This window comes from Lontra canadensis, unplaced genomic scaffold (assembly GCF_010015895.1).
Source record: "Lontra canadensis isolate GAN:19392208 unplaced genomic scaffold, GSC_riverotter_1.0 scaffold35, whole genome shotgun sequence".
Taxonomy (NCBI): domain Eukaryota; kingdom Metazoa; phylum Chordata; class Mammalia; order Carnivora; family Mustelidae; genus Lontra; species Lontra canadensis.
In genome coordinates, this window is record NW_022631029.1 from 5,694,409 (window position 1) to 5,708,423 (window position 14,015).

A 14,015-nucleotide genomic window follows, 5' to 3' on the forward strand; every position below is an offset into this window, starting at 1 on the left:
ACAGAGGGAGAAGTGAGGTCAAGGCTTGCAGGCAGGGGACTCTCAGAGGCATGGGCCTGCCATCATGAACTACAATGGGATCCAAGCGCAGATGGAGATTCGTTCATTGGCCCATTTGCCGCACACCAGTCACGGTGCTGGACAGCCAGAGGACAGCAGAGAAACCCAGAGCATTGGCTCTGGAGGCCACAGTCTGACAAAGATAGCAGGAAGTTCAAGGCCATTGACTGTAAGGGACTTTCACACTGGGAACCATGGAAGGCAAAGCTGCCCCACAATTCTAGTCTAGGGAGGGCTTCTTAAGAGCAGGCTAGTAAAGGAAACGTGACCCAGGTGAAGGTAAGGTTCAGGGCTGGTGGGTCCTGGTGGCTTTGGGGGAATACATTTAGCAACACAAGAGTGGGAGTGAGGATAAGGTGTGAGTCTGCAGAAATACCCCCCAGGGCCTCATTAGCTGGGAGACTTGGAGCTTCTCCCAAGGGCATGGAAAGCCACCGAAGGGTGTGGGCAGGGGAGGGTCATAATGGCCTGGGTTCTGAAGGGTTACCCTACACCGAAAGGTAGGAGGAGAGAGGTGGGAAGGCCAGCCAGGAACCTCTGCAGATGCCTCCCAAGAGGCAAGACGGTCTACACACTAAGGCCTTGGTGCCCTGGCAGCAGGGACTGCTGAAGAAAGGGGGAAAGAAGCATGAGGGCCATTTTCTCATAGTACTGGGGGCTGGAAGTCCAAGATCAAAGCTCCAACATCTCAGTTCTGGTGAGGGCTCTTTCCTGCCTTGCTGACTGCTACCTTCTCAGTGTCCTCACAGGGCATGGGGTGGGAGGGGAATGCTCTCTGAGGCCTCTTCTTAGGACAGTGATCCCATCATGAGGGCCTCACCCTCTTGATCTTATCCAAATCTAATGAACTCCCAAGGGCTCCTTTCCAAAACCCATCACGGGAGGGGTTAGGGCTTCAACATATGAATTTGGGGAGCTAGGGAGGGGGAGAGGACACAAATTCATAGCAGAATGGGCTGCTTTAAGTATCTAGTCCTGGGGGCGCCTGGGTGGTTCAGTGGGTTAAAGCCTCTGCCTTCGGCTCAGGTCATGATCTCAGGGTCCTGGGATCAAGCCCCGCATCGCATTGGGCTCTCTGCTCAGCAGGGAGCCTGCTTCCCTTCCTCTCTCTCTGCCTGCCTCTCTGCCTACTTGTGATCTCTGTCAAATAAATAAATGAAATCTTTAAAAAAAAAAAAAAGTATCTAGTCCTGGACACATCCCATTTATAAAACTGACCAGGATAAACACAGCAAAAGCTTCGGGAGCTCAATGACAGTGTGGAATCCTGCCCAGGTTTCAGGTTGGCCTCTGGGTAGCTCATGAGCAACAGACCACAAATGAACAGCCAAGGGCTTTGAAAAGTAATTGACATTTAAAATATAGCCCACAGAAGTGGGCCAGGACATGAGTTCTTAATATAAATAGCTTGACTGTCTGCTAAAATAGATATGTAGAAAGGGGAGAGTCTCATAACCCTGTACTCAAAATGCCCAGGATATAATCCAAAATTACTCATAACAAGAGCCCAGAAAATCTCAACTCAGATGAGAAAGGATAATCAGATAGCAGTACTGAGAAAACCAGATGTTGGAATTATCTGACAAGGATTTTGAAGCAGTTATATAAATGCTCCAACAAGCAATTACAAGCACTCTTTAAGCAAATGGGAGAAGTAAAAAAAAAAAAAAAATCTCAGCAAAGACATGAAAAATATATATATATATAAAGAACTAAATGGAAATTTTATAAATTAAAGATGCATTAACTAAAATCAACAAACAACAAAAATAACACGGGATGAGCTCCACAGTGAGTGGAAAATATAGAGGAAAGGATTAGCAAGCTTGTAGATATTTAATAAAATTACCTAATTTGGACAACAAGAAGAAGGTAATTTTCTCTTTTTTTTTCTTTTTAAGCAATCTCTAAGCCCAGCAGGGGGCTCAAAGTCATGACTCCAAGATCAAGAGTCACATGCTCTACAGACTAAGCCGCCAGATGCCCCAGTAATTTTCTTCTTTCAGAAAGGAACAGAATCTCAGGACGTGTGGGACAATAACAAAAGATCTAAACTTTGTGTCAGTGGGGTCCTGAAAGGAGGGGATGTCCACTTTCACCACTTCTAATCAACATAGTGCTGAGTCTAGCTAGAGCAATCAGGAAAGAAAAAGAAACAAAAGTCTTATCCCTATTCACAGATGACACGACCTCACAGACAGAAAACCCAAAAGATCCCACAAACACACAGAAAAGAAACGTTAGAACTACTAATAGGACTAATAGTCCCAGGACTCCGGGATTATAATCTCAGCTGAAGGCAGACTTTTAACCGACTGAGCCACCCAGGCGTCCTGCAATCCCATTTCTGCATATACGCCCAAAAGAATAAAAAACAAGATCTTGAAGACATATTTGTACACCCATGTTCCTAGCAGTATTATTCACAAGAGCTAAAATATGGAGGCAACTCAAGTGTCCATCAATGGATGAATGATTAAACAAACTGTGATGCCTCCATACAATGAAATATTATCCAGCCTTAAAAAAGGAAGGAATATCAGATGCAAGCTACAACATGAATAAACCTATAAGACATTATGCTGAGTAAGATAAGCCAATCATAAGGGCACTTGGGTGGCTCAGTCGGTTGAGCGTCCAACTCTTGATCTCAACTCAGGTCTTGATCTCAGGGTGGTGAGTTCGGGCCCCACGTTGGGTTCCATGCTGGGCGTGGAGCCTGCTTAAAATAATAATAACAAGCCAATCACAAAGGGACAAATACTGTATGATTTCTCTCAGGCCTACACGGAATGGAGAAGAAGCAGCTTCTGAAGTAAATAGCGGAAAGTGTACTGAGTATAAACTAATGACAGTCTCCATAGACCCAAGAGGACTATGACCAAATGGCAAGCATCCACAGGACCCAGATCCACAGACCTCCTTGATGGGACCCAGTCACGCTCCTACCCTCACTGTCTGCTCAGGACCAAACTCAGAGAAGAAGTTCTTTCAGGCTCTTCCTCTCCCAATCTGCACCCCCCAAGACAGCCATGTTTGAACCACCAAGCCTTGACCTGACTTGGGTTCAGGAGAGAGCACAGTGTTGACCCAGCAGACATTTCCCCAGAGGGTGGGGTGGGACCGAGAAAGAATCCTTTCTCTTCCCCGCATCTGAATGAACACCATGAAAATCTGAGCACTCTGGGAGTGGGGGGTTTGGAGCCTACTCTGACTGGAAAGCAGAGAAGTCTAACCACTTGGAAATAGGAGGGAAGCAGACGCCTGGAGAATAAGCATAGGAAGTGAAAAAAGTGCCTTCCAAGGTTCTGGGTGACGTTCCAGTCTGGTGCTGGTCCCTTCCAGGAGTCTGGCTGCTTTCTGGCCTTGGGATCCATGAGGGACTGCTGTGTTCATAGAATGAATTCCTTTCTTTTAAGCTGCCTGGAGTTGATTTCTCTTACTCCCAAAGTTCACAAATCATACAGATTAAAGAGGATTTCAGGATCTTGATCAGGAAGTGAAGCTGTTCTTTAAGAGCAAGGCCTCCCATATTCCCTGTAACTTTGGCCAGGACCTGAGGCCCCCGGTTTTGGACAATGTTCTAGAACACCAAGCTATAGCTCCAGGGGAAAGTGTCAGTCTGAGACATCTGGTATGAGGGGTTATTCCCTGGGAGGAAACCACCCAGATTTCACTCACTACAGGTACTAAATCCTGCAAACAGATCCTCCCAGTTCTGTCTCCAGAGAAACTGAATAAGCTGGACTTTCTAGAGCAATCCCTACTGCAAATGGGCTACCAATATCTGATCCTGTGTCAAAATGTTTGGTGAAGAAATAGGGTCACCATAAATATATTCCAAGAAGTTTCCAAGGGTTTTTCAAAGACATCGCTCTCAAACTCGCTTCTCTTAGCTGGCCCACAGGACTGTGCCCTCACTGGAGGAAGGCCCTGGTGGTCAGGAGAAGGTTCTGGGTAGCAGGCATTTCACAAGGACCAGGGAGTTGGTGCTGTTTGTTTGGAAGCTACAAAGCACCTACTGGATTGGGCTGACTTTTCATACAATATAAATACACAGGAAGAGAACTTACTGTGCGTGTTTGTAGCTGGTTGGCCTCAGTCAAGTTGTGTTAGGTCTCAGATTTAGCTGCATCATCTTCAAACACAGTTCCTCATAAGCAAAGTATGGTACCTGACCCTTGGTAGGTTAAGGGATGCAAACAGATGGTGACAGTTAAGGGTAAACAACTGAATAGATCACTAAGCTTCTATGAGTGAAAATTTTCAGAGTCATCAAAGGCCATCCAATGAGTTCACTTAAAGCCTACCTCTACCTTGAGACTTTAAAGAGCAAAGAAATTTTTCTTCTAAGGAGATTTTCCCAGAAGGTTTCTCCATACCCACTCCCAACTTTCACATACCCCTAACCTCATTCTCACTGTAACTAGTGCCCCACCTGCCCAGATACTCACACTAAAACCCAGTCACCCCAACTCCCTCCCTTCCTTTAAAACCTCCCCTCTAGGCCACTTACAAATCCGCCAGGTGCATCTTCAAAATGTCAGTTCCACCTCCTGAAGTTTACAAGGTTTAGCATCAGGTCACTACACCCTCGTTTAAGGGTGATGGTAATTTTAAAGTAATAAAATGTATCATCTTTAGACTGCTTCATTTTATAAGAGAAGCTCAGAGTCCCCCATCCTCCCTTCCTCTGGACAGTTGTCACCTCATTTCCATGAGCGATGGCTTACTCAGGAGAGGTGCAAGAGAGCTGGCTTGATGGGTTGTAGAATGTCACTCAAGAAACTTGGTGGATGTAGTACTTTTAAAATGGAGTGTAGTATAGAGAAGGTATTCTATTCCTAAGTCAGGACACTGTTTAGATAGTAAAAATAGTAAAAATAGACATCTCAGGGCCTGTTTTGATGTCTGTTTAGTCTTCTAAATGGGGGATAGAGACTTGGCAGGAATCTTGGTTGGTTCCATGCTGGTCTCCAGCGCAATGCTTCTGATCCATCGGAGACAATAATGAACTCTCGGCCAAGGGTATGATGAGTAGGAAGAAGAGTTTTGGATTTGGAGACCCCACTTCCGTGGGGAGGGTTTTACTATGGATGTGCTGACAGATGAAACCATTTGTAAACGTCCTGTCTCTGAGTATCAAAAAAAGATGTCTTGGGGCACCTGGGTGGCTCAGTGGGTTAAAGCCTCCGTCTTCGGCTCAGGTCATGATCCCAGGGTTCTGGGATCAAGCCCCGCATAGGGCTCTCTGCTCAGCAGGGAGCCTGCTTCCTCCTCTCTCTCTGCCTGCTTGTGATCTCTGTCAAATAAATAAATAAATAATCTTTAAAAAAAAAAAAGAGATGTCTTTGTTTCTTTTCTTTTCTTTTTAAGATTTATTTGAGAGAGCGTGCACACATAAGTGTATGCACTAATTGGGAAGGGGTGGAGGGAGAGGAGAGAGAATCCTTCAGCAGACTCCCTGCTGAACATGGAGCTGAACACGGGGCTTGATCCCATTACCCTGAGACCAAGACCTGAGCTGAATTCAGGAGTTGGCTGCTTAACTGACTGAGCCACCCAAACACCCCAAGATGTCTATCTTTTGAAATACCCAAGCACTGCTAACTTGTTGGGCTCTATCTTATTCCCAGGCTGAATCTGTCCTGAAAAGATTTTTATTGCTTGTTATGTTTTGGTTACAAGTGCTTTAGTTATTTTTAAAAATATTTTATTTATTTATTTAATTGACACAGAGAGAGAGACAGAGAGAGAGGGAACACAAGCAGGGGGAATGGGAGTGGGAGACGGAGAAGCAGGTTTCCTCCTGAGCAAGGAGCCCAATGCAGGGCTCAATCCCAGGACCCTGGGATCATGATCTGAGCTGAAGGCAGATGCCTAACGATTGAGCCACCCAGACACCCCTACAAGTGTTTTAGATGCTTTTTTCATAATGCACATAAATACAAGCAGTATGAAATTACTCTCATAGGACTGATAAATAAAGTCAAATTTTCATATCCACCTGTGTGAATGTAACTTGTCATTTTTAAAGTTCTACTGGAATTCTCTTCTAGAAAACAACGTGTTTCTATGGAACCCAGGTTTGTTCCTGGAAAATAATTGATGTAACCCATAGGATTCATTTGTTCAAGGTCAAAAAGAGCTTTAGAGGATGACTCAGGACTTGAAGCCCATTGGCTTCATTCTGCCCCATTGGCATGGGGACCTCTCAGAGATCTGAATAGTCCTATTGCTGCCCTTTGGAAAACTTGACTCCCTGGAGATGAGCCGACACGGCCTCCCTCCTCTCTGATGTATGAAAGGATCAACAGGATAAAGCACCCACTGGGCTGGAGGCCAACTTTGGGAGAACTTGAGAACTGAGATGGGAGAAGACTGTGAAGGATGGTTCTAGCAACATGGTCTGGCTGTGGGGAAAGGGTAGATAAGTTAGCCCAGGGCCAGGGAGGGCTAGGACCCATCTCCAGGAGTGGGGTTGGTTTCAGAGGCTGAATGCGAAGGCAGAAACTTTGGCTGCCTTGACATCCAGTATAGCCCTAGGGTCTGGAACAACGCTCACAATCTGTTATGAGACCCAAAACTTCTCTTTTGGACGAATGAATGGAGCATTTGCCTATAGCACAAGCATGCTGCTTGAAGACAAAGTCCTCTAAATAACACTCCATTCAAAGCAGGGCGGATGTCACTCAAGGCTTACTTCCTCCCCCTTTTAGCAGACAGCTTGCTCAGCTGGTATTAAGTCCGTCGATATAGAACAGGCTGAGGTCAGTTGCTAAGTTTCAGATGCTTCTCTCTTTTCTAAGACCACTTCCTGAACAGGAACTTTTCAGGATTTCATAACTGTCCCAATGTTTCCCTTTGGCCTATAAAGTGAAGGGCATTACAAGGGTGTGGTACTTCTGGAAACTTCTCACAATCTCTCCACCTGTGGTCTGAAGCTCCTTGGCCCATAGTTAATAATAAACATAACTGTACACTTACACCCTGAGAGGCCTTAGTGATGGGTGGTCTGTGCCCCACGGTCACCACACCGGCCCCATTCAGATCCTACCAGCCCTAGAAGGCTGTCTGTGAGGACAGCTCCTGAGTCTACATAGAACTTGAGACAAGAAGAGGGAAGGATATGAAGAAGGCAGAGGACAAAACTAAGGACAGTAAAACAGAGGAGAAAGATGGTGTCGTTTTCTGGAAAGACACTTGCACAGGATTTAGAAGAATTCATTCTTGACCGGATCCATCTGCCTGACATGCTAGCCAGATTCATTTAGTTTGATGAATACAACCACTACGCCAACTATGAGCAGGGCTTCAAGCCACAGCAAGAAGCCAGTCTGTAGTACTGACCAGAGCCAAGTCCTCTAGGCTCCTGGATCCAACCAGTGGATCAAATCCCATCAAACCATCTTTCTACCTTAGAAAGCCAAATGGTTTTCTCCTTAAGTTTCTATATTGACAGCTCCCCTTGGCCCAAGGGATGAATCCGGGTTTAGTAGAATGTATCAGCAACTGCAGCCTCCCCCTTAGCATGCAAGGAGAAAGTTAGGGAGACTCCATCATTCAGACCAGCCTGGTTCATGAGCAGAGGCTGCCCTGGGTATCTTCCAGAGCCGAGGTAGGACCACTAATCACTTGAATGAAAATCAGGGACAAATTTCATACCATATCATCTGTACTCAAGCCCAGATCAAGATCACTGTCTCCCAAAGAAACCAACCTTCCTGACTTATCAAGTCCCACTGGGATGAATCCAGCCTGCACAGATCTATGCTTCTCTGTCCCCATGGCTGTGGTCCTTGGGGTCTCTGTGAAGCACAAAGACGTCCCTTTGTCAAGGCCAACAGCCAACTCTCACCAACATTTTCCTGGGCTCCCCCTGTTTCTTCTTCTTCATTGCCCCTCCCAACAAAGGCACCTGCATATTTCAACAAAGAATGTTTGCATTTGTGTTCACTGTGGCTACTTTCACTGTTTTGACTAAAATCATCACTGTGATTTTTGGCTTTCAAGACGACTGTGCCAAGGAAGAGGACAAGGCACTGTTGTTATTAGTCATTAGTCAACTGTCATTCCCATCTGTGCTTTGATCCAAGTCACTGTTTGTGGAATCTGGTTGGGATCTCTTCCTCCTTTCACTGAAATGCACACACACTCTGCGTCTACACACATCATCACTGGATGCAGTGAGGGCTCTCACTGACTTCTGCTATGTCCAGGGATACCTGGGATCCTTGGCTTTGGGGAGCATCGCTGTGGCTTTCCTGTCCAGAAGTCTGTCTGACACCTTCGATGAAGCCAAGTTCAGGCATGCTGGTCTCCTGCAGTGCCTGGGACACTTTCCTCCCCATCCATCACAGCACCAAGGGGAAAGGTCAACATTGCCATGGAAATCCTTTCTATCATGGCCCCCAGTGCCAAGCTACTAGGCTGCCTCTTTGCCCCCAGGTGCTACATTATTACTCTTCCCAGGCCTGATAAGAACACCCTGTAAGAGAGAAGGAAGGAAACAATTCCTGGAGTCAATAAACACTGCAAAGATTCACCTCCTGTCTTTTAAATAGATGACTAACACACACATGAAAATAAATCACCTTTTTTTTCTCTTTTTTTAAATAGAGACAGTGGTTCAAAGCTAAATTTTTTTTTAAGATTTTATTTACTTATTTGACAGACAAGTATGCAGAGAGGCAGGCAGAGACAGAGAGAGGAGGAAGCAGGCTCCCCGCTGAGCAGAGAGCCCAATGTGGGGCTCAATCCCAGGACCCTGGGACCACGACCTGAGCCGAAGGCAGAGGCTTTAACCCACTGAGCCACCCAGGCGCCCTTCAAAGCTAAATTTTTAAATCCTTTCTCAATCCACACAGGCTTTTTTCTATATTGTCTGGCATATCAGGAGCACGGCCACCCCAGTCAATAATTCCTGAAACTTTCCGGCTATCTTGGATATTCTGCTCACCAACACCAAACCCATTATTTATTTACATACAATGGGACTTCATTTGACCCTCCACTTCTGAATTGGTTTTGTAGCCTATGCTCTGACAGGTGGTCGGTCAGGTTGTCCACGGTTTTAACTTTGCCCAAAGAACCTTTAGGCAGCAGCAACAGAAGTTGATGCTTGTCCACAGGTAAGAGTCTTTCACATCCTAATTTGCATACTTACTCTCCGATATTCTAATTTTCTTAGAGTCTTATTTTTACCTTCTAATTATTCAATTTATCTGGTATTCATTTTTGTGAAGGTTCTTGGAGGAAGCAACACCACTCCTTTTGTAAGAGAGAGAACTGGAGGCAGGTTTGTCACCTGCCCTGAGTGAGTGGGATCCACATGATCAGAAGGGCCTGGAGAGGGTTTAGAGACAAAAGTCCTGGCTTTGAGAAGGTCCTACACAATGACAGAGGAATATGAGCTGAAGATGTCATAAGCGAGGAGGGGACAGAGTCTTGGCTTCCTGGGATCCTTGAATCTTGGGGACTCTGTGTCATCGGGGGACCAGTGATGGGAAGTGTAAGGTCAGAGACAACAGAGGGAAGAGCTTGCTGAGAGCCATAGCCCTCCAGCACCCAGAGGCAGTGGCAGGAGAAGTGGGGTCTGCCCACCATTTGGAGTGACAGGGAACAGCCCAGACTTGAGGGAGTGGGAGGGAACCTGCGTTTCCAGGGCCGGGGAGGATGACCACGTGTTATGTTGAGAGAATTTCATACATAAGTGTTAACCCGTGTGTTTTCTACGGCTGTTATCGCAAATTACCACAAATGGAGTGGCTAGAAACAACACAAATTCATTATCTTTCAGTTCTGGAGGTTAGAAATCTAACCTAGTTCTCATTTGGGCGGTGCTCCTTTCTGGAAGCTCTCTACGGCAGAGTCCATTTCTTTTCCTCTTGCAGCTTCTAGAGGCTTTCTGTCCTGTTCCCTATCTCTCAGGCCATTCCTCCTAGCCACATCTCCCTCTGATTTTCTTCTGCCTTCCACTTTTAAGGACCCTCCTGATTAGATTGGGCTCATGCAGGTAATCTAGGATAATTTCCCTATTGCAGGATCCTTATTCACATCTACAGAGTCCCTTTGGCCATTAAGGTGACTAGTTCACAGGCTCTGAGGATTAGAGCGTGCATATCTTAGGGTGACAGTGATGTTGCCTTCTACACCCAGCAGCTGAAGAACTGAAATGGCAACGCAAGAATTCTCAAAGAATTACAGAAAGCAGCCCCTCTCCCTAGGGCTAGAGGAAGAAGGGAAAGAGGCTGGAAATAGTGAAACTTAGAAGTTCGGACAATGGGCAGAATGGGGCAGGAACCCGGACCTCTGAGAAAGGGGTGCATCTCAGCTGGTGGTGGGGCTTAGAAATGGACTTGAGAACAGGTTCTACGAGAGCTGGGAAGCTGCCAGTGGGACACAGCCCCACCCAGAGGAGGTGGGGGGGAGGCGGCCACTGTCCCTATGTAGAAACTGATCATGTAGTTCCATTTCCTGTGTTGCTCTATACAATTGTCTTCCATTTATGGCCATTGATGGCAGACTTCCACGTACCATGGGGATATGAAGCTTCCCATCCTAATACATTCCAGTTTTTAAAAGGAAGCATATAGAAGTGCTTTTGATGAAAGGATAGGTAGTGAATAATGGAGAAAGGACAGTTCTATGTACTTGCTGTCCCATCAAAAAGACACCCCCAGACAGTGGCTTGAAACACCAGCAGTTGTGTGGTTTGCTCTTGAATTTGGGGTTGACGGGCTCGGCTAGGCAGCTCAGCTTGGGGTAGGGAACATCTCCTAAGGTTCCAGCCAGATGGCAGCCAAGGCAGCAGTCACCCAAAACTGTTTTTGTTCACATGCTCAGGGTCTGGGCTGGGAGACCCAAGCAACTAGATCCCAGAGGAGCTGGGTCTGTTGGGCATCCATCTCTCCCTTCGGTGTCCCCACATGGTCTCCCCACCTGGCTGCTCGGGGTGGCAACTTCTCACTCAGTGGTGATGTGCTCCCAGCCCACGTGTCCTGGAGAACCGGCAGAGGGCATGGGAGCTACTGGAGCCCAGCCTCAGAAGGCAAAGGTTGAAGGGGAGGGGCCCCTGCCTCCATGTCTTGCTGGGAAGAGGGAGAAAGAACTGGTGGGTATTTGACAACCACCAACCACCAACCAGGACAGAGAACATCATGGGAGGCTGAAAATCAGGAAATGGAAAAGGCCCCCATTGGTTTTGCAAGCCTTTCTCACTTTGGGTTTACCTGACCTCTCCTTGACTCATTCCCAACCCTCTGCATTCTAGGAAAGCCAAGCCCTTGTCCCTGCCTTTCCATCTTGCTAGGCAGGCCATCCCTCTCTCTGGCAACTTCCTCAAGGTCCAGTTCCACGGTGCCATCAGCCAGGACACAGACCTCCTGTCCTGTCCTGACCATACAGAGGGCAAGTGTCTTCTGAGCTCTTTCTCCAGCAGTGAGCAGGACCTCACTCAGGACAGGACCCATGGGACGCAGACAGCCCCCAGTCCCCAAGATCACCTTTCCTCGGAAGCATTGGCAACACTCCCTGTGTAAGTACACGGCTCCTCTCCGCTCATCTGTCACCTCTGCTTGCCCCTGGGGATGCCTGCAGCCTGGTATGGACCTTTGGCCAAACAAAATGAAATTCATGAACTGCAGCCTGGTACGGACCCTTGGCCAAATGAAATGAAATTCATGAACTAGTGATGAATAAGGTCCTGCGCTGGTGTCTGGGACAGCTCAGAGGCAACCTGTGACAGCTGGTCTGCACCGTTTAGGCAAGGTGTACCAGCTGATGGTCTGTACCTGGTTTCTGACACTGAGCCTGGTGTGGCCGTATGAACAGCATCCCTCTGTATGAAGCAGTGGCTTCCTGAGACCGAGGTCCCATGTGCATTGGTAGTCCCTTGCTTTCTCGTCCGCTGCCACTCCTTTTAGGAGGGTCCCCCCAACCCCACACTTCTCGTGAGGACTACAGCAGTTTGGGGGGAAACACTGGCTTCTGAAGGCAGGCCTGGGAGTGACAGTCCAAGGACTGCACAGGGGGTAGCAGAACTGCTAGCCCCTTCTTGAATGTCCTCCCCCCTTCCGCACACATAGACCGAGTTCCCCCTGGACTGGGCACAGCTGCCCCAGCTCCAGGCTGCCCCCTCTGAGGGATCAGCAGCTGGGGGTGCATTGCGCCCTGCCCCACAGGACAGAGGAAGGGCCTTGATGCTGCTCTGGGCTGACCAGCCCCTGCACATCCTTGCCAGCCAGCAGAAGGAGGGAAGGTGTCATGGGCTCAGGGAAAAGCCAGGGCAGGACTCCCCTGTCCCCAGCCACCAGAAGCTTTCATCCAAGATGTCCCCAGACACCGCCAGAACTTCCCAAACACAGAGGCCAGCGGGTCTTATCCCCACAGTTTTGAGATCCTGCCACACTCTCCCCCTAGCCTGCCTTGCGGAATGAACGTTTCTGTTTAAAATCGCAATAGGATGTGAAGAGGGGCGGGATGTAGCCCCTGGCCTCAGGTGTGTCGCGAACAATGTGCGTAGTTGCTTGAGTACCGTTCTACAATCAAACCGAACCCTTCCCTCTATGGGCACGGAGCACCACACCTGGAAGGGGTCACGACACGGGGAGCTCCCCAGCACCTGGGTCCCAGCTCTACCTCCTGCCTGCTTTTCCTCCTTCCCCGGATGGCAGAACAGTGGTCTTGCACAGCAACTGTTCTTGCAGACGCCAAACAGGACGCAGAAGGGGAACAACTGGGCCACAGTCACAGAGAGACCAAGGCCTTGGCTGCCCGGCCCCCACCCCTGATTCCTGCCCATAGCAAGAGTAATAAAAGCCAGAGCTCCCTTCTGCACAACCCTGGACAAGGCCAACCAGGAAAGTCCTGATCTGGACCCAGTACCTGATTTTACCCTCACTCTGACATTGACTGAACTCCGACCTTGACCATCATTCCTTCTAAACTCTTCGCCCTCTCTCCTATCCTAACCCCTAACCCTAACCTGACACTGACCCTGCTTCTGACCTTAACCTTAATCGCTAACATTGAACTTGACCCAAATCCTGAACTTATCCCTTCTCCAGTGTCCAGCCATCCGTCTGGGAGAGCAGACAGCTGAGGCCAGGTGGCTCTCACTCAGGATCCCCACTAAGGGAGCGTTTACTCAACAGCATTGCGGAGACTTCTCCAGCAATCCTCTGCCCGCCCACCGGCCGCCCCCACTCCCTCCAGCCTTCTCCAAGGCTGCAGTGGGCAAGGGATTTGTCTGGGCCGTGCCCTGGCTTCCAGCACCCTCGGGAGTGATCTGAATAAGAGGCCTGGTCAGGAGTTGGGGCCCTCTAGTTGTCCCCCAGCTCCCACTCTGGAGTAGCCATGGACTCGGCTTTGCTGGTTTTCTCTTCTCTCTGCCATGGGCGCCTTTCTGGGAGGAGAGCCAGCCCCCCTCACCTGTTCCATGGTCCAGACAGTACCCCAGGCATGGTTACAGGGTTTCTGGCAAAACAAGTGTCCAAGACTTCGTTCACACTGCCATGCTCAGGGGAACCAGCCGGAGAAAGCTTCACCCCCGCCCCAAGGCCCTATGTCATCTGACAGCCGGATCTGTGGGTGACCCCCTCCCACCACCAGCAGTCCCCCACCCCTGAGCCTCCAGGAAGGGACTCAGCCTTGGGCTCATGGCTGACTGGGCTTTCTCAGAGCCTCCCTCAGCCCCTCCCTCACAGGCCTTGAGGTCAGTGCTCTGGTTACAGAAAGCACAGCCAAGAATGGTGACCTGATCACTCACAACCTGGGGCACAGTGGCAAGGTGGCCATGGTAGCCACCTTGGGGCCCAGCTTGCCTTCTGGGGCCACGTCCCTGCATAAATCTACCCTCTCCCCACACTTTGCCCCTAGACCCCTTCAGAACACAGTCACCCTGCCTACCGTTGCATATCTCCTATTAGCACAGGGAGAGCCTGTCTAGGTCACCC